Raw genomic sequence first — 27,092 nt, forward strand, 5'->3', positions numbered from 1 at the left:
CCCCACGGGATCGCGAACGCGTCCCCCAGGGACCCCCGGCCCAGCCCTGCTCTGGAGGAGAATCGTGGGCACTGTTTGTTGTGCTGAGTGGCAAACAGATCTATTTGGGGAAACCCCCATGCGTGGAAAATGGGCCATAGTAGATCGGGACGGATCTGCCACTCGTGGGTGAGCGCAAAACGTCTGCTCAACTGGTCTGCCTTCACGTTGTGCGTGCCCGGCAAGTAGGAGGCTCTCAGGATTATATCGTGGGCGATGCACCAGTTCCATAGGCGGATTGCTTCCGCGCATAAGGTACGGGATCGAGCTCCTCCTTGCCTGTTTATGTAAAACATGGTGGAGGTATTGTCTGTACTGATCCCGACGACTTTGCCTTGTATACGGTCTCGAAAGTGTTTGCAGGCGTTGAACACTGCTCTGAGCTCTAAAACATTGATATGCAGAGACTGTTCCGTGGGTGACCACAGTCCTTGAGCCACCTCTTCGCCCATGTGCGCTCCCCACCCTATGAGGGAGGCATCCGTAGTGAGGAAAACCGATATTTGCGGCTGATGGAAGGGTACCCCTGTTAGCAAGTTCCCGGGGTTTACCCACCATTGCAGGGATTCGCGCACCCCAGGTGGGGGCGACACCACCCTGTGAACGGTGTGTACTGCCGGCTTGTATACACTTGCCAGCCAATGTTGCATGCCGCGCATGTGCAACCTGGCGTTCTGTACCACAAACGTAGCCGCTGCCATGTGGCCCAGCAGCTGCAAGCACGTCAAGACCGGCACCGTAGGGCTGAAGGTGATGACCTGCACGAGGGAACCGATGGCTCGAAAGCGAGCCTCTGGAAGGTATACTCTCGCCGAGACCGAGTTTATGCGAGCCCCTATGAACTCTATGTCCTGTGAGGGGTCTATCTTTGATTTTGCCATATTGATAACCAGGCCAAGTGTGGAGAACGTGTTTGCTGTGACGCGTATCATGCGGAGAACCTCCCTTTTCGAGGTCCCTTTGAGCAGGCAGTCGTCCAGATACGGGAAAATAAACACCCCCTGTCTGTGCAGGTAGGCTGACACCACTGCCAAGGTCTTGGTGAAGACTCTGGGGGCCAAGGAAAGGCCAAACGGTAGGACCTTGTATTGGAAGTGTTCGTTGCCCACCATGAACCGGAGAAAACGTCGGTGAGCCGGATGAATGGTTATGTGGAAGTACGCGTCTTGTAGATCGAGGGCTGCGAACCAGTCTCCATCGTCCAGTGCTGTAAGGATGGAGGCAATAGTGATCATCCGAAAACGTTGCTTGCGCAGATACCTGTTGAGGCCACGAAGGTCTAAGATGGGCCTCCAGCCTCCTGTCTTTTTCTCCGTCAGGAAATACCGAGAGTAGAACCCTTTCCCTTGCAGTTGCTCCGGCACCTTTTCCACCGCCCCTATGAACTCTAGGTGGGCCACCTCCTGCCTGAGCCTGGCTACATGGGAGGCCTCCTGGGGGTGGGGCTTGGGCGGGGGTCGCGGCGGCGGGAGCGACTGGAAGGGGATGGCGTACCCCGTGGCTATGATCTCCAGCACCCATTTGTCTGTGGTGATCCTTTGCCACTGGTCGTAGAATGGTCGGAGGCGATGGTGAAAAAGTCGTTTCGGATGATCTTGTGCAATGGTGGTGATGGCGCAGCCCTGGATTTGTATGTCAAACTTGTGGCCTTTGGCCCCGCCCCGAGGACGGACGGCCCTGTTGTGAGCGTCGCCTGGGGGTTCTGTACTGCTGGTGCTGCTTATGCCACCCTTGCTCGTAACCCCTGTGATACTGGGGGCGCTGTTGCTGGTATTGGTACCGCCTTTGCTGTGGGTAGTACCTTTTCTTTGAGTATGGAGGGGTGTAAATCCCCAGGGTCCTGAGTGTGGCTCTTGAATCTTTACTGGAATGAAGGACCGAGTCAGTTGATTCAGCAAACAGCTTCTGCAAGTCGAAGGGAAGGTCGATTATCTTCGCCTGCAGATCTCTCGGTATGCCCGAGGTCTGGAGCCAGGACTCCCGTCGCATCACCACTGCAGTTGCTGTGGAACGTGCTGCCGTGTCCGCAACGTCCAAAGCAATCTGAACTTCCATCCTCGCAGCCGCGTAGCCCTCTTGCACTATGGCCTTGAGGACCGGCTTTTTGTCCTCTGGAAGCGAGTCCATGAGGGAAGTTAATCTGGCATAGTTGTCGAAATTATGGTTCGCCAAGTGCGCTGCATAATTTGCCATTCGCAAGGTTAAAGTGGAGGAGGAGTAGACCTTTCTGCCGAACAGCTCTAGCTTCTTGGCATCTTTGTCCGTTCCCCCTGTTTTAAATTGAGATGTTTTTAATCTTTGCTGCGAGGACTCCACCACCAAGGAGTTTGGCTGGGGGTGGCTAAACAAGAACTCCATGCCCTTCGCCGGCACGAAGTATTTCTTATCCGCTCTCTTTTGGACAGGCGGAATAGTTGCCGGGGTCTGCCATATGGTAGTGGCGGACTCCAAGATCGCTTCATCAAGCGGGATTGCTACTCTGGAGGAGGCCGGGGAGCTCAAATTTTTAAGGAGCTTATGATGTTTCTCTTGCACTTGTGCTGTCTGGATGCCTTGCGTGAAAGCTACCCTCTTAAACAGCTCCTGAAACTGTTTGAGATCGTCCTTGGGATGGACGTCCCCTAAGGCCGTGGCCTCATCCGGGGAGGAAAACGAGGAACCGCTGGGGTACATTTCTTTGGACCCTTCCGGTTCTTGATGGTGATGGTGCGCCCTCTCGCTGGAGGTTTGCGAGGGAAAATCTCGTGGGTCCACGGCCAGTCCCCCCTGGGATGCTTGAGTCTCCGTCCCCGATCGCGATTGCCCTCGGGGGTACGAGGTAATATGTGGGGATCTCTCCCTGGTAGATTGCCGATGGTGTCCATGCCCCGCGTGGTAGGGACGACCATGGCAGTATAGGCACTGTTCCTGGGAAGGTGACCTTGACCATTCCCTTTGCACGTACCCTGTGTGTCTGGGAGAGGGGGATCGTCAAGACACTGGAGAGAGCGATTTTGCATAATAGTCCAGCGATTCAAATCCCAGGAAGGGCGAGGGTGGTGCCAGCCATGGGGAGGCTGATTGCAGGAAAGGAGAAGGGGGCTCCGGGTAGGCTAGGGGGGGCCCCTGCCTTCTGGTTGGAGTCTGCAACATGAGCGGAGGGCTGTGAGAAAAGAGCTCCACAGCCCTGTCTGGAGAGGGGCTGCAATGCCTCCTCTTGTGTGCAGCCTTCCCCCTCCCTTGAGGAGGTAACTCCGCCCCCTGATGGGCGGGGGATCCCGGCCCCGTCGGCACCGTGCTAGGCACGCTCGAGGGCGGTGCCGCACGTGCGGAGTCCTTCTGCACCTGCAGGTTACGTGCCTGCGCGCTCTGCACCGCCGGTTCCCCGGGGGTCGGTGCCGCTGCCTGCGGTGCCGCTGGTACCGGCGCTTGCTTAGCCGCCGCCCTGCCTGCGGTGCGGGGCGGCTGGCTGATCATCGGAGGCTGAGCCGCTTCCACGTGGCTCTCCGTGCCGCCGCCGATCAGCTGTTGCTGCGGCTGGGGGCTGCTCGCTCCTCCCGTCCCGCTCACTGTTGCTGCCGGCAGGGATCGGGTTGGAGAAACTTTCCTCCGTTTTTGCGCTGATGGAGTGAGGGAGGCAGCTTTCCTTCTAAGGGCCCCGGAGGGTCCCTCCTGCTGCGGCCGCTCCGGCACGTCTGGCTGGAGGGCCTTGTCAAGAAGCAGCAGTTTAATTCTCATCTCCCTGTCTCTCCGTGCTCTGGTCGTTAACTTTGCACAGAAGGCGCATTTTTGTGCCACATGGGACTCCCCCAGGCACCTTATGCATAGACTGTGCCCATCGGACACTGGCATCGCCTCTCGGCAGGACTCACATTTTTTAAAGCCTGAGGAGGACATTGTTGGTGAGTCTTTGAGTTTGTTTGTGGGTACTTAGCACTTCTTTGTGCTGTTTCCCCGTCCGATGGCCTGCCTCCGCAGGAGGGCTGATGGCCCTAGCTCCCGGCCTCCGGCGCTTGTTACTGGGACTGGCTTGAGCTGTCCCTCCGTAGCTTGTTTGTTTTTTTTTGTTGTTTTTTTTTTTACAAAATAACAACCGGTTACTTATGGTATCCTAAGAACTGAAAAACTTTAAAGAGAAAACAAATAAAGTCGTTGAATACGCTATGTGGCTTTAGCCTAGTCGGATTCCGTCTGCAGCCGACGGTGGTTGAGAGGAACTGGCGGGGACCGGATCGCGCACATGGCCAGGAGCGCGCCAGGGAGCGGCGCGCGCTGGCGCATGCGCGGTCCGGCAGAAACTGCTTGGAAGATCCGATCTGCGGCGCCGGCCAAGCCGTCACCTATGGTGGAGCACCCACGGGGACACTCGAAGAAGAAAGGAAAATCTACATTACACAGGGAGAAAAGCCCAACAGTTTAACATATTTGAATATTAATGCTCTTGAAACTATAGATCTGATGCTAGTCATAGGCCAATAAAAATCTGAGGTTAACAATAGGTTTCTGCTCCAACACTTTTTTCACCCAAAGCTGATCTCCACCATTTGGTCCAATTGCATTTTTACCCACTTCCATTTTGTGGAAGAATGGGGGCAGTAGAAAGGTAAAATTAGAAGACTCAAATAAAAACTAAAAGATATAAAACATCAACAAGGGAAAAGAACAGCTGATTGACAGGGGATCAGAAAAATAAATTAATTTTACAACTCACTATAAGGTCTGTTCCATTGAGTAGACCTTCACCACACTATTACATGAGTTCTCCCTCTCTGCCATTTAAAAAAGACAATGCTGCCACTTGCATCAGCATTTAGTTTTTAAATGTGGATTTTCTGTACTCAGAAAAGATGCAATTAATAAAGTTACCTGGTGCCCAACTGTGACATTATTGGATATGGGAGCCATTTTTTTCCACCAGTGTACAGAGTGGCACCAATTCTTGGTCTAGGGGGCCAAGTGAGGTGGCTAATGAAAGCTAGTGATGCCCTGAATCTGTCTGTGCTACTTGTATAACTGTGAAGTTATAGATATTGACTCTATAGCTGTATTATAAATGTTTTAGAGACAGGAGTACATAATGGGAGGTGTGATCTCCTCCCCAGCCAGGTTGACAGACTATGACAGAGGAACAGATTCTCAGATGTGCAATACACCTCTCAGGTATGTGGGACTTTCTTCCTGGGCAGCAACAAATGGTAACATGCCTCACTCAGTAACTCAACTAGTCAGGTGGTAAGCAAAGACCTATGGGAGAAGAAAGAAATTCTCCCTTTGCATAGAGAAAAAAAGACTAAGATGGGCCCAGGCAGGAACCATCTTTGTTCTTTCAGTCAACATGAACTAAGCCTTTCTGGACTGGCAGCCCATTCCCCAAAAGGATGCTTGCAAAGACTTTAAAAAATTCAGCACATAGCATCACCGGCCTGCAACAATAACTGTAAGTGATGTATGTAATGTATCACTAACAATTTTTCTCTCACACTGTTCTTTCTTCCTTGATTAATTAACCTTTAGATTTTAGATCTGAAGGATTGGCATCAGTGTGGTATTTTGGGTAAGAGCCAAGTATATATCAACTTGAGACTGTGGCTGGACCCTTTGTGACCCAGAAGAATGTATGTGGAGTTGGTGAAATAGGTTTAAGAACCTCTCACCTGAGAATAGGGGGCTGTTGGTCGGGGCTGTTGTAGCAGCTGGAGAATCTGTGGGTTTGCTTGTGTGGCTTCTGGCTGGCCAGTGGGGCTGGTAGACAACTTTTGTGGCTAGTTTAATGTGCCTTTGTGAGAGGGAAATGCCAGCCAGGGCTGTAAGTGGCCTGGTTTTAAGCAAATATACTTTGGGTTGATTCCCTTCGCTGTAATCAGAAACCTCGTCATATTACACCAACTAACAAGCTTTTCCACTACAGCTGGTATTCCAAATGCTATGTCATAAGAAAAGAATGGATAAATGATGGAATATGAATGCTCTTGTAACAGAATGGTCCTCCTCTATGTGTGCTAGTTTGTTCCCCATACCATACAACCAAAAGCTTTCCCCATATCCTTAAAAATCAACTTGTGCACTTGCAATCATTCACACCAGGCTCAATTTCCCAAATTAAGCTAACAATTCGATCAGACCCTTAACATAAGGCTTCATTTCAATTTTTCACTTTTCTTTTTCATGTAGCTCTTTCATTGAGCATATGAACTGATACCAGAGAACCCCCACTGATGACGCTCTCTGTGAGAGATCCCACATGAAGTGTTACTGAGAAGACCTAATGTCAAAAATAATTTTATTTACTGCTTGCTTGATTTCCACTTTGAGGATGCATACACATTACATCTTCTTATGGAAAAAGAAGGACTTAGAATTATCTGATATTTCTGAAATAAAAATCATTCAGACACTGTAGACAAATGCAATATAATTATAGAATCATAGAGCTGGAGGGGACCTCAGGAAGGCATCTGGTTCTGCACCCTGCTTCAAGCAGGATCAACCCCAATTAAGTCATCCCAGCCAGGACCTTGTCAAGCTGGGACTTAAAAACCTTTAAGGATGGAGAATCTACCAGTTCTCCAGACAATGCATTCCAGTGCTTCACCACCCTCCTGGTGAATTAGTTTTTCCTAATATCCAACCTACACCTCTCCCTCTAACTTCAGACCATTGCTCCTTGTTCTGTTATCTGACACCACTGAGGACAGTTTCTCTCCATCCTCTTTAGAGCCCCCCTTCAGGAAGTTGAAGGCTGCTGTTAAAGCACCCCTCAATCTTCTCTTTTGTAAACTAAACAAGCCCAAATCCCTCAGCCTCTCCTCATAGGTCATGTGCTCCAGCTCCTTAATCATTTTTGTTGCCTTCCGCTGAACCTGCTCCAGCACATCCACATCCTTTTCATACTGGGGGGCTCAAAACTGGACACAATATTCCAGATGTGGCCTCACCAGTGCCAAACAGAGGAGAACAACAACCTCTCTAGATCTGCTTGAAATGCTCCTCCTAATGCACTCTGATTTGCTGTTAGCCTTCTTGGCTACAAGGACACATTGTTTACTCATATCTAGCCTTTCATCCACCATAACCCGTAGGTCCCTTTCCGCTGTACTGCTGCTCAGCCTATATCAATGCTTGGGATTCTTCCATCCCAAGTGCAGGACTCCACACTTCTTGTTGAATCACATCAGATTTCTTTTGGCAAAATCCTCCAGTTTACCCAGGTTACTCCGGATCTTATCTCTACCCTCCAACGTATCTACCTCTCTCCCTACTTTTGTGTCACCCACAAACTTGCTGAGGGTGCAATCCAGTCCCTCATCCAGGTCATTAATAAAGATGTTGAACAACACCGGCCCCAGAACCAAGCCTTGGGGCACTCCACTTGAAACTGACTGCCATCCAGATAGTGAGCCATTGACCACTACCCATTAGGCCTGATCATCAAGCCAGCTTTCTGTCCATCTTATAATCCATGGACCTAATCCTTACTTCCTTAACTTATGGGCAAAAATGTTGTGGGAGACTGTACCAAAAGCTTTGCTGAAGCCAAGGTATATCACATCCACTCATTTCCCCAGGTCCACGGAGCCTGTTATCTCATCATAGAAGCTAATCAGACTGGCCAGGCAGGACTTGCCCTTGGTGAATCCATGATGACTATTCAATCACTTTCCCCTCTTCCAAGTGCTCCAAAATGGATTCCTTGAGTATCCCCTCCATTTTTCCCCCAGGGATTGAGGTAAGGCTATTTCTATTTATCTATTTCTTTAAAACTCCAATAAGTTTGAAATTTCACAAAACACAGCTTTAGATTACTATAAACAACACATGGAGTTCTCTTAAGCCTTAATCCCTTTTGGCACTTAACTTTAAAATGTCCCTTAAGAGCACCCAAAATGGAGTACAATTTATTACCAATTCTTTTATCGTGCGTGCGTGCGTGCGTGCGAGAGAGAGACTGCCTGAGCGAGTGCATTCTGGGACAATAAACAAACAAGAGAAGGTTTTAACTGAGAAAATTCTAAGGAGGACTATGTATATTATCTTATTTTTTCCAAGTAAGGTTGTATATACCCACACTGTATACTATTTAGACTAATTTCAGTAAATCCAATCCCCTGAATGTTATGTTATAATATGCTAGGTATCACCCGGTGTTGCTGTTACATATAGTCTTTCATTGTCTTGTTCTGGAAGGGAATGTTCAGTCTTGGGAAGACTTGCTGTGGTGTTACTTTTATTATATCAGGCTCTGGCACAGGGAGCTGCGCTAATAAGAGGATTTGTTCTCTTCCTCAGTTTCTGACTGGACTCAGTTCTTGAGGCAGAACCTCTGGGATCCAAGCTTGATATTGGACTAAGATTTCTGAAACAAGCAACTTCCCCATATGCGATTTATTAACAATCTCTGCTCAAAGATTCAAGTATATGTTTAAATAAAACATGTTACAGTGAAGTTCTCTCTCCAACAGGAAGCTGACCTAGAAGGACCTAAACATCTGGCACTGCTCACCTAAGGGGCAATAATTACAAGTCAGATGGTTTGCATATTAAGGCTCATAATAATTCTCACCAGACAAGTCCATCTATGCCAGTTCTGAAACACATCTGACGATACTAGTTGCTTTCCCCCTGAAAACAAAGTACAGATTTTGAAGGAAGAATTTCACAAAATACTTCAAAATTTCTCAATCTTTTCCTTTCAAGGTCATTAAAATTTTGGAAAAAAAACCAGCAACCACCTTTCGAAGCAGAGCCCAGTCACAAAGTACAAATAGGATCATATGGGGTTTAGAAGCAGAACAGGCACTCCCATAATGGATGCAGAAGAAACTTGCTCATTCTGTACAGCTGATGCAAAAAGGCCAACAGTTTTGAAGCAGCAATGAGGAAATCAGATTTGGCATGGAATAAAGCAAGTCTTCACCACAGGAAATCCAAAAAGAAGGCTCTGTTTAAAAGAACTCAGTGGGAAACCAAACATTGACCCCAACTTGTAAGAGAACCTTATTAGAAGAAAAAATGTCTGCCCTTCTATGGATTGTTACTAAGAATATATCTGTATTTGTGACAAAACTAGGGTGTGTTGGCATCCAGTTGGAAAAAGGGCAATGACCTGAATTTTCACTGTTCCCCGAGGGAACGTTCTCAAAAACAAATCACAAGAGCTGCTCTTCTGCAACATGCCTGGGACAGATATGAGATGTGCGTGACAGGGCCCTCCACAGGCTTTATGAAAATGTGCTCATTATGATGATATAACTTGAATCCAGTTTATGCAAAATACATCTTGTATGGCATCACTTACAAAGTTATAATCTGCTGAATGTGTATATTTTTATTTGTGTGCATGTACCATTCTGGAATTTGAAGTATTAGAAACATGAAGAATAACTCTGTTTTACACATGCTAAATGAGGGCCATTAGTATTACTCAAGGAACTTAATGACCTGGTACTCAGGAAAATGATATCTGAATAGTCTGGTTTTTCCCGTATGCCTACTCTATATTTGGTCCTGTCAAAACAGGTCACCTGATGCTGGAACGCATTTTGGATGCTGCACTTTTTTGCTGGAAGTGTGAAAAAGTTTAAACTGAACACAAAGGATTCCCACATTTGCAAAAGAGATATAAAGCTGGGGAACCCAACAGTAGGGGAGCAGACAGATGCCAGAATACCCCTTTTACCATCTAAGATGTATGCTGAAAACACCTGGAGCTGAATGTTAAGGGGGATTGGGCTCAGACTGGGAAAGATACCCAATCTGTGAAAGAAGCTGATTAAAAGATCTCGAGGGTGAGACTTTACAAGTAGCGAATTTCTTACACTAGAGAGTTTTGTAGACAAATCTCAGAGTGTCTACACACAAAATGAATTTTGTCATCAGAAACTCTTGACAAAAATAGCCATATAGACACTCCAGGGGGCCCTTTTGTTGATTGAGCAGATCAAAAGATTGATCCACTTTTACATGTAGACATGATCTGTTGACAGAAGTTTTGTTGGAACATCTCTTCCAACAGTAACTTCTGTAGACAGAGGCTTCTAGTGTCGATGTAGCCTAAGTGTACTAAGCTTAGCTGGTGTGTTGTTTTTTCCATTTTCCTTACTAACTCACTTTGAGCTGTCTGCCATTACTTGCAACTACTTAATTCCTACTTTTTACACTTAAAAAATCACTTTTATTTATTTATAAATCCCGTTTAAATAATTGTTCCCTGGAGTGGTAACAGCTGTGCATCTCTGTCTGATAAAGGGGGCAAACATTTTATGAGACTGATCTGTATAAAATACTGGAGGAGGCTGACGGCGTGTGGTTCAGTAGGACAGAGTGGTGGGACGCTTCAGTGGGAAGATAGTTTGGCTCAGTGGAATTCCAAGCACATCAAGTCAACAGATCAGTGTTGACAGAAACTCTGTTGACAGAGTGCATCTACACACAAAAGCAGATCAACAGAGCAAGGTGCTCTGTTGGGAGAGAGCAACCAGACTGCCTTGCCCTCTGTTGACAGAATGGCTGACCGGAAGCTCTGCAAACAGGGCCACCTGGGGAACCAGAATCCCTCTCTGTCAACATAAATGTCTACACTGCACATCTGTCAATGGAAATCTGTTGACAGAATGTTATTCCTCAAATTTTCAAGGGATAACAGTGTTTAGGAAAAAGCAGAGAGTTCTGTCAAGAATCTGTCTCCAGACTGCTCTGTGTGTGTGTGCTTGTGCTCCCTGAGTTATGTTGACAGAAGGTCCCTCTGTCAACAAAAATCTCTAGTGTAGACAAAGCCTCCATGTTTTTGCAATGCTCCTAGTCTATCTGTTAAGTTTTGATGCAGCATAAATGCTTGGGCAATTCAGTCAAGCTTAGAGAATGTTTTATAAATAAACTCTCTAACCTGGCAATCCTGGGAAACAAAATATGCTAGATTAAGGAATTTTTCAGATCATGGAGGGTGCTGGAGTAGGGCTTGGGAGGGAGGAAGGCAGGATGTGAGGATGGGGTGGGACACTTATTTGGCACCCACCACTCACAGGGGCATTCATGTTTACATGCCTACTTGCACCCAGACACAGACCCTGTTGCTATGGGAGAGGCGTGGTAATAGCTGCATGATCAGCACTTTGCTGTGCTGTTTCCTCAGCAAAGCAGAAGGGGCAGCAGCAGGTTGCAGAGCCACACATTCTTCCCCCTGCCAGACTCCAAGCCACTGGTGTTCCTGGATCAGGGATGCCCAGAGTATGGCTGTTCAGGTATAGCTCAGTGACCCTAGGCATCAGTGGTAAGGGGAAAAAAAATGATAACACTAACTTTACATGCCCAGTAGTATGCCAGTTCTGAGATTAATGGGCTGGCTTTAGCCTGGCCAGCAATTAACTGTAGATGGGCATGAGTGGCAGTGGACTGAGTCACCTTCCCCCTGCACTGTACTCATCACATAGAGTGAGCAGCAGCCCACTCCGCTCTGTCACACCCTCCCAGCCCACTACTGGCATGGCTGCTGCACCTCATACTGCAGGAAGCTAGGACTTTCTGGAAGAGTCAGAAATCCACTGTTGGGAAGTTCTGTGGAGCGCTCCAGCATGCAACTGTGGAACTGGGCAGTTGTGTTTGGCAACTGTTAGTTCAAAGGGTTGCAGACTTTCATTTTTTAAAATCAATAGGTTTAAAATGTAACCTGAATGAAAATAAAAGGATACAGAAGGGCATGATGGCAGGGACTTGATGGTTGTTGGGGCAACACTAGTTAAAGGCCTTCAAAAAACTTACTCTTTTTAGGAGAAAGGAAGTTACTCCAAGTGCACTGGAAGCAGGAGGTTGCTCCAACTAATTTAGTATTGGCTGTGCAACTCTAGATTAGATTACATAATATCACCTGAAATAATTCTCTAGTTAGAGAGTTACATACTTTATAGCTTTGGTAGGTCAAACTCACTGCATTCACCAGTGGCTTCTTGTACCCCTCCATTCTCCCCCACAAGCTTTGAGTGTCCCTGTTTCCCCAGGCATCCCCATCATTCTTTCATTTCTGTCTTGCAGGGGGTCAGCATTTTTAAACTCTATTCAGAGGATGGGCAGAGCTGAGCTAGGTATGGCAGATGTGTTTTGATGGCAGGTGCCAACCACTGATGCCTTGGTCTATAGACACAGATGGTTCAAACTGCTGGGTCTGTGATCAGATGCTATGCTCCCTGTGTCTCCCTATTTTTCCTGTTTGGTCTTCCAATTTTCATCAAAAAATCAATAGGGTTCTGCCTATTGATGCCTAGAAAATGCTCAGAAATTCTGGAAGCATTGCTATTATGCATTCAACAGTTATCACATTACATCCAAAACAGAAACACCATTATGGTGAGAATAAGGCCGCACGGGCTTTGCTGATAAAGGACACTTGACGTCCATATCGTTGATTAAGTTCAGTTACAGTAACCATTAATATACAAGTGACAAATGGCACAATTGGTTCTTTGAAATTCAGGCTTTATGGGAAAAAATGCCCTCTCTCTCCTGGTTCCAGACCTAACACAGCAAAGATGGAAACAGAGCATAACCTCCTTCTGCTTGCTTTTCTACGAAGCAAAAACAACCGCCACACCACTGGACCCTCTAAAACTTCATCTCCTTCACATGGCAATTATTAGAGCTCTACCACTAACAAAAGAGCGCACGTACAGTTAGTGACATTAAGTACAGTATCTCCATGATTTCCAGCAATGACATTATGCTGAGCTACAACATTATTTAATTCTTCCTTTCTTATTTTGTTTTTAAACTTGAGCTCTAACTTGCCTTTCAAATTGGATTTTTCTATAACAACAATATTCTAATTATACAGTTGTAAATTAAGGGTCTAGTTGCAAAATGCTTAATTCTCTTGTAGCATTGTGCCTGGGAAGTAATTTTACATTCTGAAGTCTTTGACAATCTATCCCAGATGAGAAAACACAACATTTTTGAGCAGTAATTGATGTATTATGTATGAAGCAGCTGCATCAGCAATTGCTTCATTAAGGAAAAAGAAACTTTGCTATGATGTTCCTGTCTTAAGGAAAAGACAGAATAATCCATCTTATCGCATACCAGTAATGGTGCAGGCATCTCTGTATTCTCTGTAGTCCGGCACATCATCTTCCACTGCTTCGCTTACATAGTGCTCTTCATGGATGCCTGTGTCACAGGCTAGGACTGCATGGTTCGTTGGCTCTGACGGGGGCACAGCGGCAGCCAAAGTGCAGTCGTGCAAAGCTGTGGCGTCCAGCTTGGCAGGTTTCACAGGGATGTGCAAACTGCCATCGGGGGACCAGTGCTGGAGACTGGGCCTGGCAAGCAGTAAGACAACTCTGTCTCCTCCTAAAGTTAGCTTCTTTGAGAGGTCTGCAAAACACACAAGAGCAATGTATATTAAAGTTCTGGAAGTTCCAACCAAACAAATCAAGACAAATTTGTTAAATATTCTATTAATGCCATAATAAGTTCAGCAAATATTACAAGACAAATGTCCCACATGGACCAGCTGCCACACTTAGTACACTATGTCATGACTTTATATATGACAGATGTTAGGCCTGTTAGGTCAATATTCGAAATCATCAGCAAAGCAGATAATTCTTTTAGTCGATCCTTCCTAGAGTCCATCAGCCAAAGAACATATTGTGATGAACATGCCAGGACATTAACAGCATCCCTCCACCCTAAGCAGCAGAGGGCACTATGTTACCCAGCTCAGCGTTCAACTTGTAGCAGGTTCCTATTCCAGCGTACAAGAAAAGTGAGTCCAATCCTTACATGAGAGAGGATGAAGCTAGGGAGAGAGTTAGAGACTGCATGTGAGCAGGAACAGCAGCTTGGGATCAGGCTGCAAAGAGAAGACTTTGCTGGGCTTCAGGGAGAAGCAGCCTCAGACTATTACTCACAAGGTGCCTACAGCACAACATAAGCACTGGCTTGCAAATAGGTGTGAATGCAACTGCACCAAGGGCAGCACAGGTGAAAGATCCAAGCTCTAATTCAGGGGTGAGCAAAGTGGAGGGGGGCCTTCGAGGGGACATGAAATTTCATGGGGGGGGGGGGGGGGGGGGCACAGCACCACAGGCTGCTAGGTGTCAGGCTCATCCATCTCTTTAAAAATGTTGAAATGTGTTAGTTTTCTGTTTGTATAGCCACATTAGTAAAGTTTTTACATTCTACATACTTATTTTCTTACACAGGCCAAAGGATTGTGTTGTGGTGTGTTGTGTGTGTCTTCTTGTCTTGGTTTGGATTACATTTGACAGGTTTGGGGGGTGGGGGAGACCCCAGTAGCTGCAGGGATAAAAAGTGGGGCCTGATGAAAAAAGTTTGCGCACCCTGTTCTAATATATGAGGTCTTCAATGCTTCATTGCCTTCAGGAAAAGGCAGAACTTGAGGTACCGTTATCTGTATATACTCCAGAGTAGTGTTAGGAATGAAACAGTTGCCTTGTTCACAATAGCTAATGTCCTTGTGCCTGGGATAGCTGCATATGTTATTTTCTGACATGCTTGACTAAAATAACCCTACTACTTTCTTCAACTGAGAGTTACAGGAACTCAATTAAGTCTGAAGAGCTTAGCACTAGGAATGCCTACAGCCCCTGCCTCTAAGCTTATTGTATGAGCTTGTAGTCAGTCCACAGAGCAGTACCAGACATCTAAAGGGGGCTGTGGTACCACAGCACACACAGCTACATCCTTGTCTCAGTTACAAGATTTTATGGGATCTTTTCAGCTTTGTCTGTATTTATGCTTCAACAAGGATGAATATCAACAGCCCCAAATCCAGACCTCTTGCACAGCTCACAGTTAAATTAACATGATTATGCATTCAGGCATGTTGCCAAGGCTGAGTAAGTTGATAATTTCAGAGGGGTGGATATGTCTGTCTGCCTGTTTTAGCAGAAATGAAGAGTCCTGTGGCACTTTACAAGCTAAAAAAATCATCTGGGCATATGAATGCTTAACATATTTGTTTGGGCATAGTTCTTAAGGTGCCACCGGACTTACTGTTGTTTTAACCTGAAAATCACTCACAGGTTCTAAGCCATAAAGCTGAATTTGAACTCCATTTACACTACAATCACCACAAGACAATCATTTTTCTCTGCATTCAAATGATAAATTTACCACAGCATATCCTTAAATGTAGCAGCCACAGAAAGGGGAAAGTCCCTGGTGAGCACTTCAGCAGAAAGCTCCTGGCTCTTTTGTAGGGTCTCTATTATGCAGCTATCAATGCCTGTGGCTTTGCAGAACAACTGGGTCATTTGTAATGATTATTTTTAAACTTGTTCCCTTTCAAGTCACTGTGCTGGAATAATCAAAGAAAGAGACATGGCTGCAGTTATAAATTTTTTATTGAGGTGAGATTGGAATTAAGGAACAATCTCCATTCCTCCTTTGCATTTCACTTAGAAGTGTTTCAAGGAACAGCCAGGAAACACACTGGAAACCTACCAACTGAGTAACTAAAAAGCATGTTAGGCTTCTCTTGCCTCATGATCTCTGTCAGACATTCATGAATTATATTTGTAACAGAAAAAACTTGGTTGTATAAAGCTCACTCTTCAGTCACAAGAACGGTGATGTCTAGAGAGATATCTAGGAATGACAGTATTTATTTTATGCTGCCCACCACCCTTATGAATCCTTCCTTTTACAATTAATTACAATGAGTGAGGAACTTCTCAGTCACGGCTTGTTAGAAAGAAAATTTAGGGACACATACTTCTTTTGATCAAAGATTAGTAGTGAGTTTTGAACAGATGAGACATTTTTCATTTACAATAGGCATGGACACTAATACAGCATCAGGTGTGAATACAATAATATTTCTGTGGTGCTCCTTTTTCCAACCCTGTCTCACACACCCACAATCATAGAAACATTTGCAAGCAGTGAGCAGAATATAACACTAAAAACTTCATTATATCTGGCACCTGGCCAACACAAGCATCTCCATTCATCTAGCATGCCACTTAGGTCACAGCAATAAGATGGCTAGTTTTTTCTGCCCCAGACCGTCTGAGATCTGAAAAAAAACCCTCTTCTTCTATCACCAGCCATTTGCAAACAGAATTTAGTTAAAAACACTGTTGACTTCTGGAAGAATATAATAAGATCTTACATCTAAAGCTACATTAATCCTATAAAGCATGGTTTCTGGTCTCCCAAACTGGAGGGCATGAAGAAATTCCAGGGGGAGCATGAGGCAACCCAGCCACCTCCCCCGCCCGCCGCACAATCATTATCGCCGCTCTTTGCTTCTGGCTCTCAGCCCCTGCCATTTTATGTGGAAGACACGGTGCAGCTGCTGTAAAAAGCAAGCAGCTGGCAAAGACACACACGCAAAGGTGAGTGAGTGTGGGTTGTGGGGGAGGAGGAGGATGGGGTTAAATGGAGGGTTGGAGGTGCCTGCCTCAGGTAAGGGGGATGGGGCAAGAGCAGGGGGCTGCTGGTGCCTGGCTTTGTGGAAGGGGAGAGGCTCAGGTAGCTGGCCACCTGGGACTGCACCAGGCACCCATAAGAGGCCAAGAAAAACTATTTGTGCTTATTTTTAATTTTAAATAACATTTTTATATCAAGATTTTGTGTTTATTTTAAATTACAAATTGAATTTTTTGTTAAAAGGGGGTGGGATGGTGGTAAAGAAAAGGAAGGGGGGTGAGGGTTTCTCAAATATCAAAAGTGGGGAGCGATGCAGAAAAGATTGGGCAACACTGCTGTAAAGGCTCAGGGGAGAGCTGTGTTTGAGGAAGTGGGTTTTATCCATGAAAGCTTATGCTCAAATAAATCTGTTAGTCTTTAAGGTGCCACAGGACTCCTCTCGTTTTTCCATTAACCTTGTAATTAGGGGTAAACTGGTTTTAGCAATGATAGAGCTGGGTGGAAAACTCACAACTGATAAACGAATACATTTCAGCTGTTAATTTCCGACTTGAAAACTGTTTGCAAGCAAATCACAATTTTCTTGAATTTGTAATTCAAAATCATTCAGCTAGCAATTGGTGGTCTGGAGAAACTCGTGCAAGAAATCTGCTATGAGAATCATTTATTCAAAATCTGAGATAGGCAACTGGTCATGTGATTGGTTACAAGTCACACAAGAGGATAAATTAAACTCTTTCCAGTGTGGTAAATATTGACTTTTACACAATACCAGGCACTTCAGGCAGCACCTCCTTTAAAAGGTGCTAGTCACACGGTACGTTTACTTATAAATTAGCATAGTTTAAATGTATTCTACCCTGAAAAGGGCCCCTCATAGAAATGTCTTCCTTTCAGACCAGGCATACATTTGAAAGATTAATCAACAGCTATACTGTTACTGATGTTAAGGATCGGAGACATCAGTGGGGTGTACATGGGTGGTCATGCATGCACCCCCTCTGCAGTATCTGCATCTGCCCCACCCCAGCACTCACCATCAGCGCCTTCCACTTCTGAAGAACGAGAGGGTGGTTCTGCCCCTTCTCTGGACTGGTATGGTCCTAGAGCAGTACAAGCTTCCTAGCTCGTGCTGTTCTCTGGCTGCACTGCTCCAGGGGAGGGCCGCAACTGCCCACACACTCATCAGAAATGGCATGTTTCCAGGACAAGAGGTAGGCTGGTATGGGGAGGGGGCAGGGCAGGAGCACATGGCTGCCCCCATTTCCCACCCCCCTCCCCAAACCTTCATTACTAGTTGCCTCTATTAGGGACAAAAAATGGGGTCATAGATCAGCATTTATGTCCCACTCCCTGTCAGTACCCAGCCTGGTCCAGGGAAGCTAATACTCTATACTGTACCAAATTCAGTGATGAATCCTGGGCACGTGCCACCTGAGGCATAAATGTACATATGCTATTTAAAAAAGGGACTAATCATACATCTCACATACATCCACATGTTCCAGCTTATTTGCTTGGGTCCCAGGAGTGGGCACCAGGGGCCTGTGACTCTCAGGTTCATGGGTGGCCTGGAAGGCTATGTGCACTGTCACTACCGAGCACTGCCTACTCTGCCACTCCTATTGGCTGGGAACTGCAACCAAAGGGAGCTGCTGGGGCAGGACCTACTGGCATGAAGGCAGTGTCTGATGCACCTAGGGGCCATAGAAACCTGACAGTCACTTCTTGGGAGGTGCAAGACATGCTGCCAGCACCAAACCCCCTCCTGCACCCTAAACCCTTTATCTCCCAGCCTCATGCCAGAGCCTGCACACCTAGATGGAGTCTCCCCCGCCCCCAACCCCAATCCCCTGCCCAGAGTCCTCTTCCCCACCCAAACCACCTCCTGGAGCCTGCACCCACACCTTCCCCCCCTCAAATCCCTCTGTCTCAAGCCTGGGGCCTGCACCTCAGAACCCATACCCCCAGCTGGTGCCCTCTACCTCCCTTCTCCAGCACGCCAAACCCAGCTCCTTCAGCCAGAGCCCTCACCCTCTCCTGCAGCCCAATCACCTATCCCAGCCCGGTGAAAGTGAATTAGCATGGGAGGAGTGCACGATGGTGGGGGAGAATGCAGCAACTGGAGGGCAGGGCATCAGAAAAGAGATGGGGCAGGAAGGGGGGCCCTGAAAATTTTTGAATCACAATGGGGGTCCTTAGGTTGCTAATTTGATAACTGCTAGTATGAAGGAATCGAAGGAATCGAACAGGTTCCCAGGAACAGTAACTGCTTTTGTTTGCTAATACAACATTCACCAGCATGATTTTAATCATCTTATCAAGTGTATATTCACTAGGTACACACACTCTGCAGAACTGGACTAAATATCCATCATCACTATCTCATTATTCCATTATCTTATAACATTTACTCACTACCATACACAGAACTTTAAAGACAAAAGCTGAAAAGGCAGTAAATCAGGGTTATCAAGACCTAGTATGTCAAGTGACTCCGCCCTGGGATTGCTAGTTTGTTTTCTTTTTAAGTCTTCCTATCACAAATAAAGGTACCACAATATCTCAAGGAATGAGGACTACAATCAGGTACAAAACTCAATATAAGAAACAACCAGTCAGGGAAGCGATGCTGCATCCATAATAAATGAAACAGACAATATCGAAGTCAAGGATTGCATGTTTTTATTTGCTTAGCAAAAATTAAATTACGTAGTTTGAACAGAATCAATTTATAAAGTGGGGCATTTCAGTTTGACAACAGTTAATTTAAAAAGAAAGTTAACGTTTTGATGTATATTTAAATAAATACATTAGGGTGTTTCAGTTAAATTAACAAAAGTAATAAAACAGTTTTAAAACACAGTGTTTGGAAAGTGTAAGAAAAAAATGTGATATGATAAATCAAAGCTAGCCAAATGCCTTCGCTTGACAATTTTTGAAATACAGCTAAATTCCAAAATTAAGATGATTCTAAATTCAATCATGGAAATGCACATGATCTACTTGTGTCATTTGTCAAAATGAAAGATTTTAAATACCAAGTATATCTTCATTTCAACTTAGTGATGTTCAGCATCTTACTGTTTCATATGGCAAGGCCCTCGCCCAGCAAGTCACCTAAGCTCATGCTCAACTTTAAGCTTAAGGAGTCATACTAAGGACAAAACGCTCAACTTGTCAAAATGTGTTCAAATTTTATTTTTCTATGCTGGAGTAAAACCTTTACATTTAAAGCAATTATGTAGGATCATTAACAGTTTATTGCATTTGGAATTTACCCCTCATGTTTAAAATTTATCTGTTAAATCTAAATGTACTAATATTTTGTTGGCTGAGGACAATAGTGTGCAAGCTGATTTTTTTTTGAGAATGGGTTAAAAAAAGCCCCCAAAACTAAACACAGCAGAGGACTGGTTTTAAACCATAAAATACCCTAAAACAGAGTCACTATAATGAAAGCCTAAGTAGTTTGTGACTTCTTAAAAGAGAAAACTTGATTCTATAGCATCATCATTCACATCCTTCCATGGGGGACAATAATCTTATATCATCATGACAAACAAACTCCCCCCCCCCCCCCCCTCTCTCTCTCTCTCTCTCTCTCTCTCTCAGCTCATCTCAATTGCTCCAAAAATAATCAAACAATTCTGTTTCTCTCTCATAACCACCCTTGCGCAAAACAGTATTTATAATAACAGTCTAAAAAGGCCTGTTTCCCTAACTAACGGCAAAAGGTTCACTCATTTTATTCTCACATCAGAACACCCCTTGGAGTCCATCAGTGATGCGTCTTTAACCTAGCAGAAGAGATACTAATACTGAGCCATGCAAAGAACCACCTCTCTAATGTACCAATCAAGCTTGCTTGTCAGCACTTTACCTCCACTGGCACACCCCAGTAAGAACAAAGAAAAAGAAACTGAACCCATGGCTATGCAGAGTACAACTATAGTCACTTGTTTTAAAGGGCTGCTTAAGAAAAGATCTTGAAGTCAGTGACTCAGTTTAAACTTCAGTTTTTTAATTTGAAGTTTTTATTGCATCTCATACCACAGTATATATAGGTCACTTCTCTGTTCCATAGGAATACAAGATAAACCTCTTTGGCAGCCAGTACTAAAATCAGCTCTGCTGTAAATGCATTACTGGCCTTGGCACAAATAACTCCAAAAGCATTTCTCCCTCCAAGTACAAACAAAAACAAAGACTAGGTGATGCATCTGTGACAGTAATGCTTAGTGGTTCTCCTCTCTTGTTCTACTGCATAACTGAGAAATTTTTAGAAAAACTGGTTTGGAGTTTAAGGATCCAAGATTCTTTCCAAACCCTGTTCTAAGAAATCTGTGACATTAGAAGGGTTCTAGAACTCAATCATGTTTACGTGAAGGGATGCTTGTCTCTTCAGTATGAATTTGTGAAAATAAAGAGATCACACTAACTGCTCATAACCTCAAAGTATGTCGGCACTGCAAAGCTTTTAGCTACATGGGTATAACACCACAGCTGTGTTGCTAGAAGTCAGGCAATGTAGACACTGTCAGTACTTTTGTGGATAATCTTCCACCCCCTAAAGAGCAGTATTTGCCATGCTGGTAAGAGAGCACACATTAACTGCTAGTTCCACCCTTTGGCCTCACCTCCACACAGTTTTTGTAACAATATAACTGTAAAGGTCACGATGTTTACCAAAAAACAAACAGTTAAACTAGTGCAATCCCTAGTGTGGACAGAGTTACGTTGGTATAGCTACATGTACACTTAGTAGGTTGTGCTGCTTTAACATACAGATATAACTAAAGCAGAGCAATTTTTGTGTGAAGTAATTCCAAAATAATTTAGGGTTTGTTTTTTTAAACATATGCACAACTGCTTTTGGTGAGTTTCTGTGATCCTACCTTGGTCTCGGTAAGGAAACCATGCAATGCAAAAATGTTAGTTCTCATACCCCAGTTAAATACTTTCAAAATGCAGTATATAAACTTACACATACTACAGTACTCAAAATGATACATAAACTGGACAATGTATCATTTGCTAGTATGAAAACATACCTGATTCATGTTTTTACATACAAGATTTCAGGGTTTTTTGCTTCCATTTTTCATCATGAAGATTTCATAAAGAAGATAATGAACATATGACGGTAGATAAAAACAATCTTAGGGAAACTGCAAGTGACAATGAAATTTATACAAAAATTATTACTACAGGGAATAGCTAAAATAGAAACTATATCGAGTGAGCAGAGAAAGGATTATTTCAAAGAACAGTGACTTTACTGGTAGTTGTCTTTGCTCTGCTTATATAACAACAAGACCAGCTAAAGTGTGAGACTTGAATCCTCATACCACAAAAGCTGCACTGGTGGTTCTCATTTAACCTTATTTTAATTGCAGTATCAACCAACACCTTGAGATATGCTCTTTCCAAAGCTATTAAATAATGCATATGAAGGCACCTTTAATGTTAAAGAATAAAAGCCACACAGTAAAGAGAGGGGGGGAAAAAGCTCATCTCTTTCCCGCACCCCAACTGCATTTCTAACCAGTGAAATATAGCATCATGTGTGGGTACATCAGTAGATTTCCTTTTCTTCTCAGAACAGGGAGAATGGAAACACCCTGCAAGACAAACCCTCCATATGACCTTCACAGTTGTGCATGTACAAGTGTGCTCTGAAAGCTGTATAGAACATTAGCTACTCACTGAAACTCCTTGAAGCAACAGAGAGAAAGCCATGCTAGTCTATATACTATCAAAACAAAAAAGCAGTCCAGGAGCACTTTGAAGACTAACAAAATAATTTATTAGGTGATGAGCTATTGTGGGAAAGACCCACTTCTTCAGACCATCAATTTGTAAAGGATTTTGATCAAGTGGTTCCTCAGTTTCTTAGAAAGCATGTAGCATAGATGCTCGGTGTAGTACGTTGATTGCAATGGGTTTTTCACCGTCAGTCCCTTGGGTACAATGTCCATTTTCTTGCATTTGGAGAGAAAGATGATGTCTTTCTGGATCTGGGTGAGTTTTTTCATGTAGTTGATGGATCTCCATTCCAAACAGCTAATGTAGTGCCTTGCATGTTGAAGAGGAACAGAAAGAAAGCCCTGCTAATCTATATACTATCAAAACAAAAAAGCAGTCCAGTAGCACTTTAAAAGACTAACAAAATAATTTATTAGGTGATGAGCTTTTGTGGGACAGACCCCTTGCAGCAAATGTTAGAAGAGTCGATAAATAATTTCTTCTCACGTAAGGCTCGTGTTATGTTAGCAAACTTAGGCTGCTACTCTGCTTTTGTTTCACCATAGCCAGAGCCTATTTTTACCCCCTAGATAACTACCAGACAATTGGGAAAAAAAACAAAAAACCCAGAACAATTAAAAGCTGACTCACTTCCATTCCAATGGTGTACTACACTGCAGCCTGAAGGACCTTAGCTGGACACATCATGTACCCATTTCCGACTCACAGAAAAACTTGTTCTAACCACAGTTGCCAGGACACAAGTTGTGACAACTGAAGCTACAATAAAAAGGGAACAGGAAGCAGCGCCCCCCCCGCCCCCCAAAAAACAAAAAAACAAAAAAAAACACAAAAAAACAAACTGGGAAGGTCCTGGGCTGGCAGGCAGCTAGCGTGGGCAGCTCTGGCAGCTGGCACGGGGCACAGGCAGCTGGTCGGCTGGAGCTGCATCGGTCACCCGTAAGGGGCCAAGAACTATTTGTGCTTATTTTTAATTTTAAATAACATTTTTATATCAAGTGCTTGTGTTTATTTTAAATTATGTGTTGATTTTTTTTGGTTAAAAGGCATGTTGGATGATGGTAAAGAAGAGGTGGGGGGGCATGAGGATTTCTCAAAAATCTAAAGGGGGGGGGGGCGTGATGCCGAAAAGTCTGGGAATCACTGCTTTAGAATATACAATGTGTTCCTGGGCAGGGGCGCAGCGAGGGGTGTTGGGGGGGAGGAATATGTATACAAACACAACACAGATGCATAAAAGGTGTGTGTATACACAGGGCTTGATCCAGCGTGCACTAAAGTCCACTTAAGGACTGTTATTGGCTTCACTGGGTGCTGGATCAGGGCCTCTACTATATGCGCACACACACAACTTCCCAAAGCCCAAATATCTAAACATCTGAATCTAAAAAATATTTCATAGATTCATAAATTCCAAGGTTAGACATGCCCCTTTTGATAACATGGTTTGCTCTTCTAGGTAACACAGGCCTAGAACTTCCCCAAAATAATTGCTAGAGCAGACAAATAGGTATTTTTCTAAATTATTTAAAAATGATCACTGATGGAAAATTCACCACCACACTTGGCAAACTGTTCCAATATTTAATTATGCTCACTCAAAAATTTGCATCTTATTTCCCATATGAATTTTTTCTACCTTCAATTTTCACATACTGAGTCACGTAATAGCTCTCTCTGACAGAACAAAGAGTCCAATATCAAGTATTTGCAGGTTCTCAACCAGGGGTAAAGAGAGATCTTCCAGCTGGTGTATCAACTCATCCAGATCATTGTTTCAACACAGGGCGTGTGGGGAGGCAAAAATCACAGGACAAGTTTTGGCTGGGGACACAGTACAGGGACAATGTTAGGTGATAGAAAGCAGGGCAAGTGCCCACAGTTTCATGCCACAGGGGATCCTATAAAGTGAAATTACATGCATCGGCCACAGAGGGCAGAGCTTGGACCTTAGATTCCTAAAAGAGGTACAGTAGTCTAGAAAGGAGGAGAACCACTGTTGTAGACTGTAATCAAGTCCCTCCTTAACCTTCTCTTTACTAAGGAGAATAGCTCTCAGTCTATTATGACAAGGCACATTTTTCTAACCCTTTAATCAATCATTCTCATGGCTGTTTTCTGAATCCTTTCCAAGTTCTCAAGTGCCTTCTTGAATTGTGGGCCCTAGAACTGGGGACAGCATTCCAGGAGCAGTAACAGAGAGGAAGCCGTGCTAGTCTATACACTATCAAAACAAAAAAGCAGTCAAGCAGCACTTTAAAGACTAGCAAAATAGTTTATTAGGTGAGCTTTCGTGGGACAGACCCACTTCTGGTCTGAAGAAGTGGGTCTGTCCCACGAAAGCTCACCTAATAAACTATTTTGCTAGTCTTTAAAGTGCTGCTTGACTGCTTTTTTTTTATTCTAGGAGCAGTCACTCCAATGCCAAACTATATTTACCATAAGTGAAATCTGAACCCAAATACAATTTAGGAGGCCCAGTCACATGTAAGTAGTCTGATGAACACTCTCACCACATGCAAAAAATCACGGAAATGGAATTTTAGAAATATTTAAGATTACTTGGCAATCCCAGATGGAGGGTTTGCTTTTCACATCTCGTATTTCTGTTGTGCAGTATACATCCTACACGTATGTTTATAACGGTTTAATAGAGCAAAGAACAAAAGGGCAAGTGACAACTACGGACGCAAGATGGCGTATAAAACAAAGGACTTCCTGAATGAAAACGACCTCTTACCTGTCATCCAAACCCTGCTCAGAGTCCTTTTGGCATATGCATCAGGCTGAAATCAAAGTGGTAAAGGGAAGCTAAGATCTGATAGTTGGAGTTCACAACATTGAAAAAAATGCTCGGTCTCAAGGCACCATCTCTAAATCTGATCACTTGAAATTCGATCACTTGACCTTTACAAAGAGCATTAATATCAGGTTCTCTTTCCATTATGTTCCATGGACACTGAGCATTAAACATTAAAAACTTCAAACTTGCTGTTGACAGATATATAACAGAGCATAATCTCTTCACAGCTATTAAATGTAAAAACATGTACGGGTCAAGAAAACTTAACCATTTCAGTGCTGCTTAATATATCAAATACTATGGACTCAATGTATCATATACTAGAGGCTAAATACAACAAACATGAGGGGCTACTAGAGCTGCTGTCTTCCCTACAGAGCTAGCTCACTTGTTGCCTGTACCCACCATGACAGCCTCTCACAAAAACCATGACCTGTTTTTGATAGTGCTTTAAACTCAGGCTAGCTGACACCACTAACGGTGCAGGCTTCAACCCAGGCTGTTAACCCATCTACTCTGCAGTGAGGACACAGGATAATCAACATAGCTGTCGTTAATCCTCTATTCTCCCCACAGAACAAGAAGTAGTCCTGTGGCACCTTATAGACTAACATATTTTGGAGCATAAGCTTTCTTGGGCAAAGACACGCCTCATCAGATGCATGAGTGGGGGGTGGTTTCTCCTTGGGCTGTATTTTCTTCCACTTTCTTTTCTCTTCCTTTCCACTGGAAGCAACCTTTGGAGTTTAAACCCTATGTTGCACAGGGATGACTATATTTCTACAGCATGAGAAAGATTTCATCTGAAAAGTCATTCTTGCACAATATGCTGCCAGCTAGGCAGATATTGACACCATGCTTCTGGTGAACCTCTGGCACGAGGTCAGAAAGACACAAGATTTGATATAGATAATCACTCATCTTGCAACATGCTTTTTACCCACACACACACCACCTATTTTCAGAGGCAGACTACATATCAAGTCCTGTGTCAGTATTAAGTCCAGTGCATTTGCAAAGTCCCTTGATAGCATAGGTGAGTCTATCTTAGGTGAAAAGGGTATGATTGCACAGGCACAATTATGGTGCTAGATCCTAGCTCAACATCCTTGTTATATTTGTCTGAATTTTTGTTTGCTCTATGGATAATGAGGCAGGCAAAACATCTCATATAGACAGAACTTCAAATATTCTGCTGCATTACTAGGCACAACATACTTCTTCAGCCCTTTTCTGTAGCTCAACAGACCACTCCAGGCATTAAACTCCCCACTGGTCACAAGGCTATGAAAGATCTCCATGGAACAGCTGTTCCCTCTTCTAACACAAAATTTCCAGGAAGTTGACATCTTCCCACAGCAGCACTGCCTGAAATATTGCTTGAGCACAGAAATGCAGCAAAATGGAGGAGACTGCATAACAGTAAGGTACGTGTTGCAACTTTCCCCTTGCTGTGATACAGAAAGGAAAAAGAAAATTCCCTCTGGGTCAGAAACAATGTGGTCTGTCACTGCTTTACGTGGACTTCTAGCCCAACTGAGTCAAGACAAGACCCAGAGCACTGACACTTTGTAAAAGGGATTCTCAGGCTCCAGGGGAAAAGAAAGAGGGCCTGAGATTTTGCAAAAGGATGTTGCCAGCAGGTCCAACCACCTCTTTGGACTGACAGGGTGAAGCTGCTGCAGAACAGGCATAACCAGGTTGCAGCACAGGCCACAATGGAGATGGAAAAGAAGATCATTGACTGTACCAAGCACAACTAGGCAATGAGGTATCAGGACCACTAGCAGCAAACAAACTGTTTGAATGGCTGTTTGGCACGATTCCCAGCAGGCAGCAAACTGCAGTCCCTGGTCTTGTCCAATGGCCTCCCTTCCATGATACCACATCATGCCGTCAATGGTCAACTCTACAGAAAGATGCCTACCTGCTAAGAAATAAGAATGGGCGAGTCCATGCAAGTCCATGAATGGAAGTGCACATGGACAGATGTACCTGTTGCACTCAGCTCCACTGCATCCACTGGGACCTTGAATTTCTTTGTTGTAGTTTTTCTTTAAAACTTGCATTTGATTTGTAATTTCTTACTTGCACCATCTATTGTTTGTGGGACGTG

At 44.3% G+C, this 27,092-nt stretch overlaps 1 protein-coding gene across 10 annotated transcripts in view; it reads right to left on the bottom strand.

Moving 5' to 3' along the window:
* The window catches only part of TRAK1 (trafficking kinesin protein 1), a 188,298-nt gene that overhangs the window by 113,781 nt on the left and 47,425 nt on the right, over window positions 1-27,092 (bottom strand). For all 10 annotated transcript variants that reach the window (XM_074988230.1, XM_074988228.1, XM_074988225.1 and 7 more), the window contains exon 2: window positions 13,084-13,377. The gene's annotated coding sequence lies outside the window, so the exon portion shown is untranslated. The remainder of the gene's footprint in view (window positions 1-13,083; window positions 13,378-27,092) is intronic.

Source organism: Carettochelys insculpta, chromosome 2 (assembly GCF_033958435.1).
Source record: "Carettochelys insculpta isolate YL-2023 chromosome 2, ASM3395843v1, whole genome shotgun sequence".
NCBI classification, from domain to species: domain Eukaryota; kingdom Metazoa; phylum Chordata; order Testudines; family Carettochelyidae; genus Carettochelys; species Carettochelys insculpta.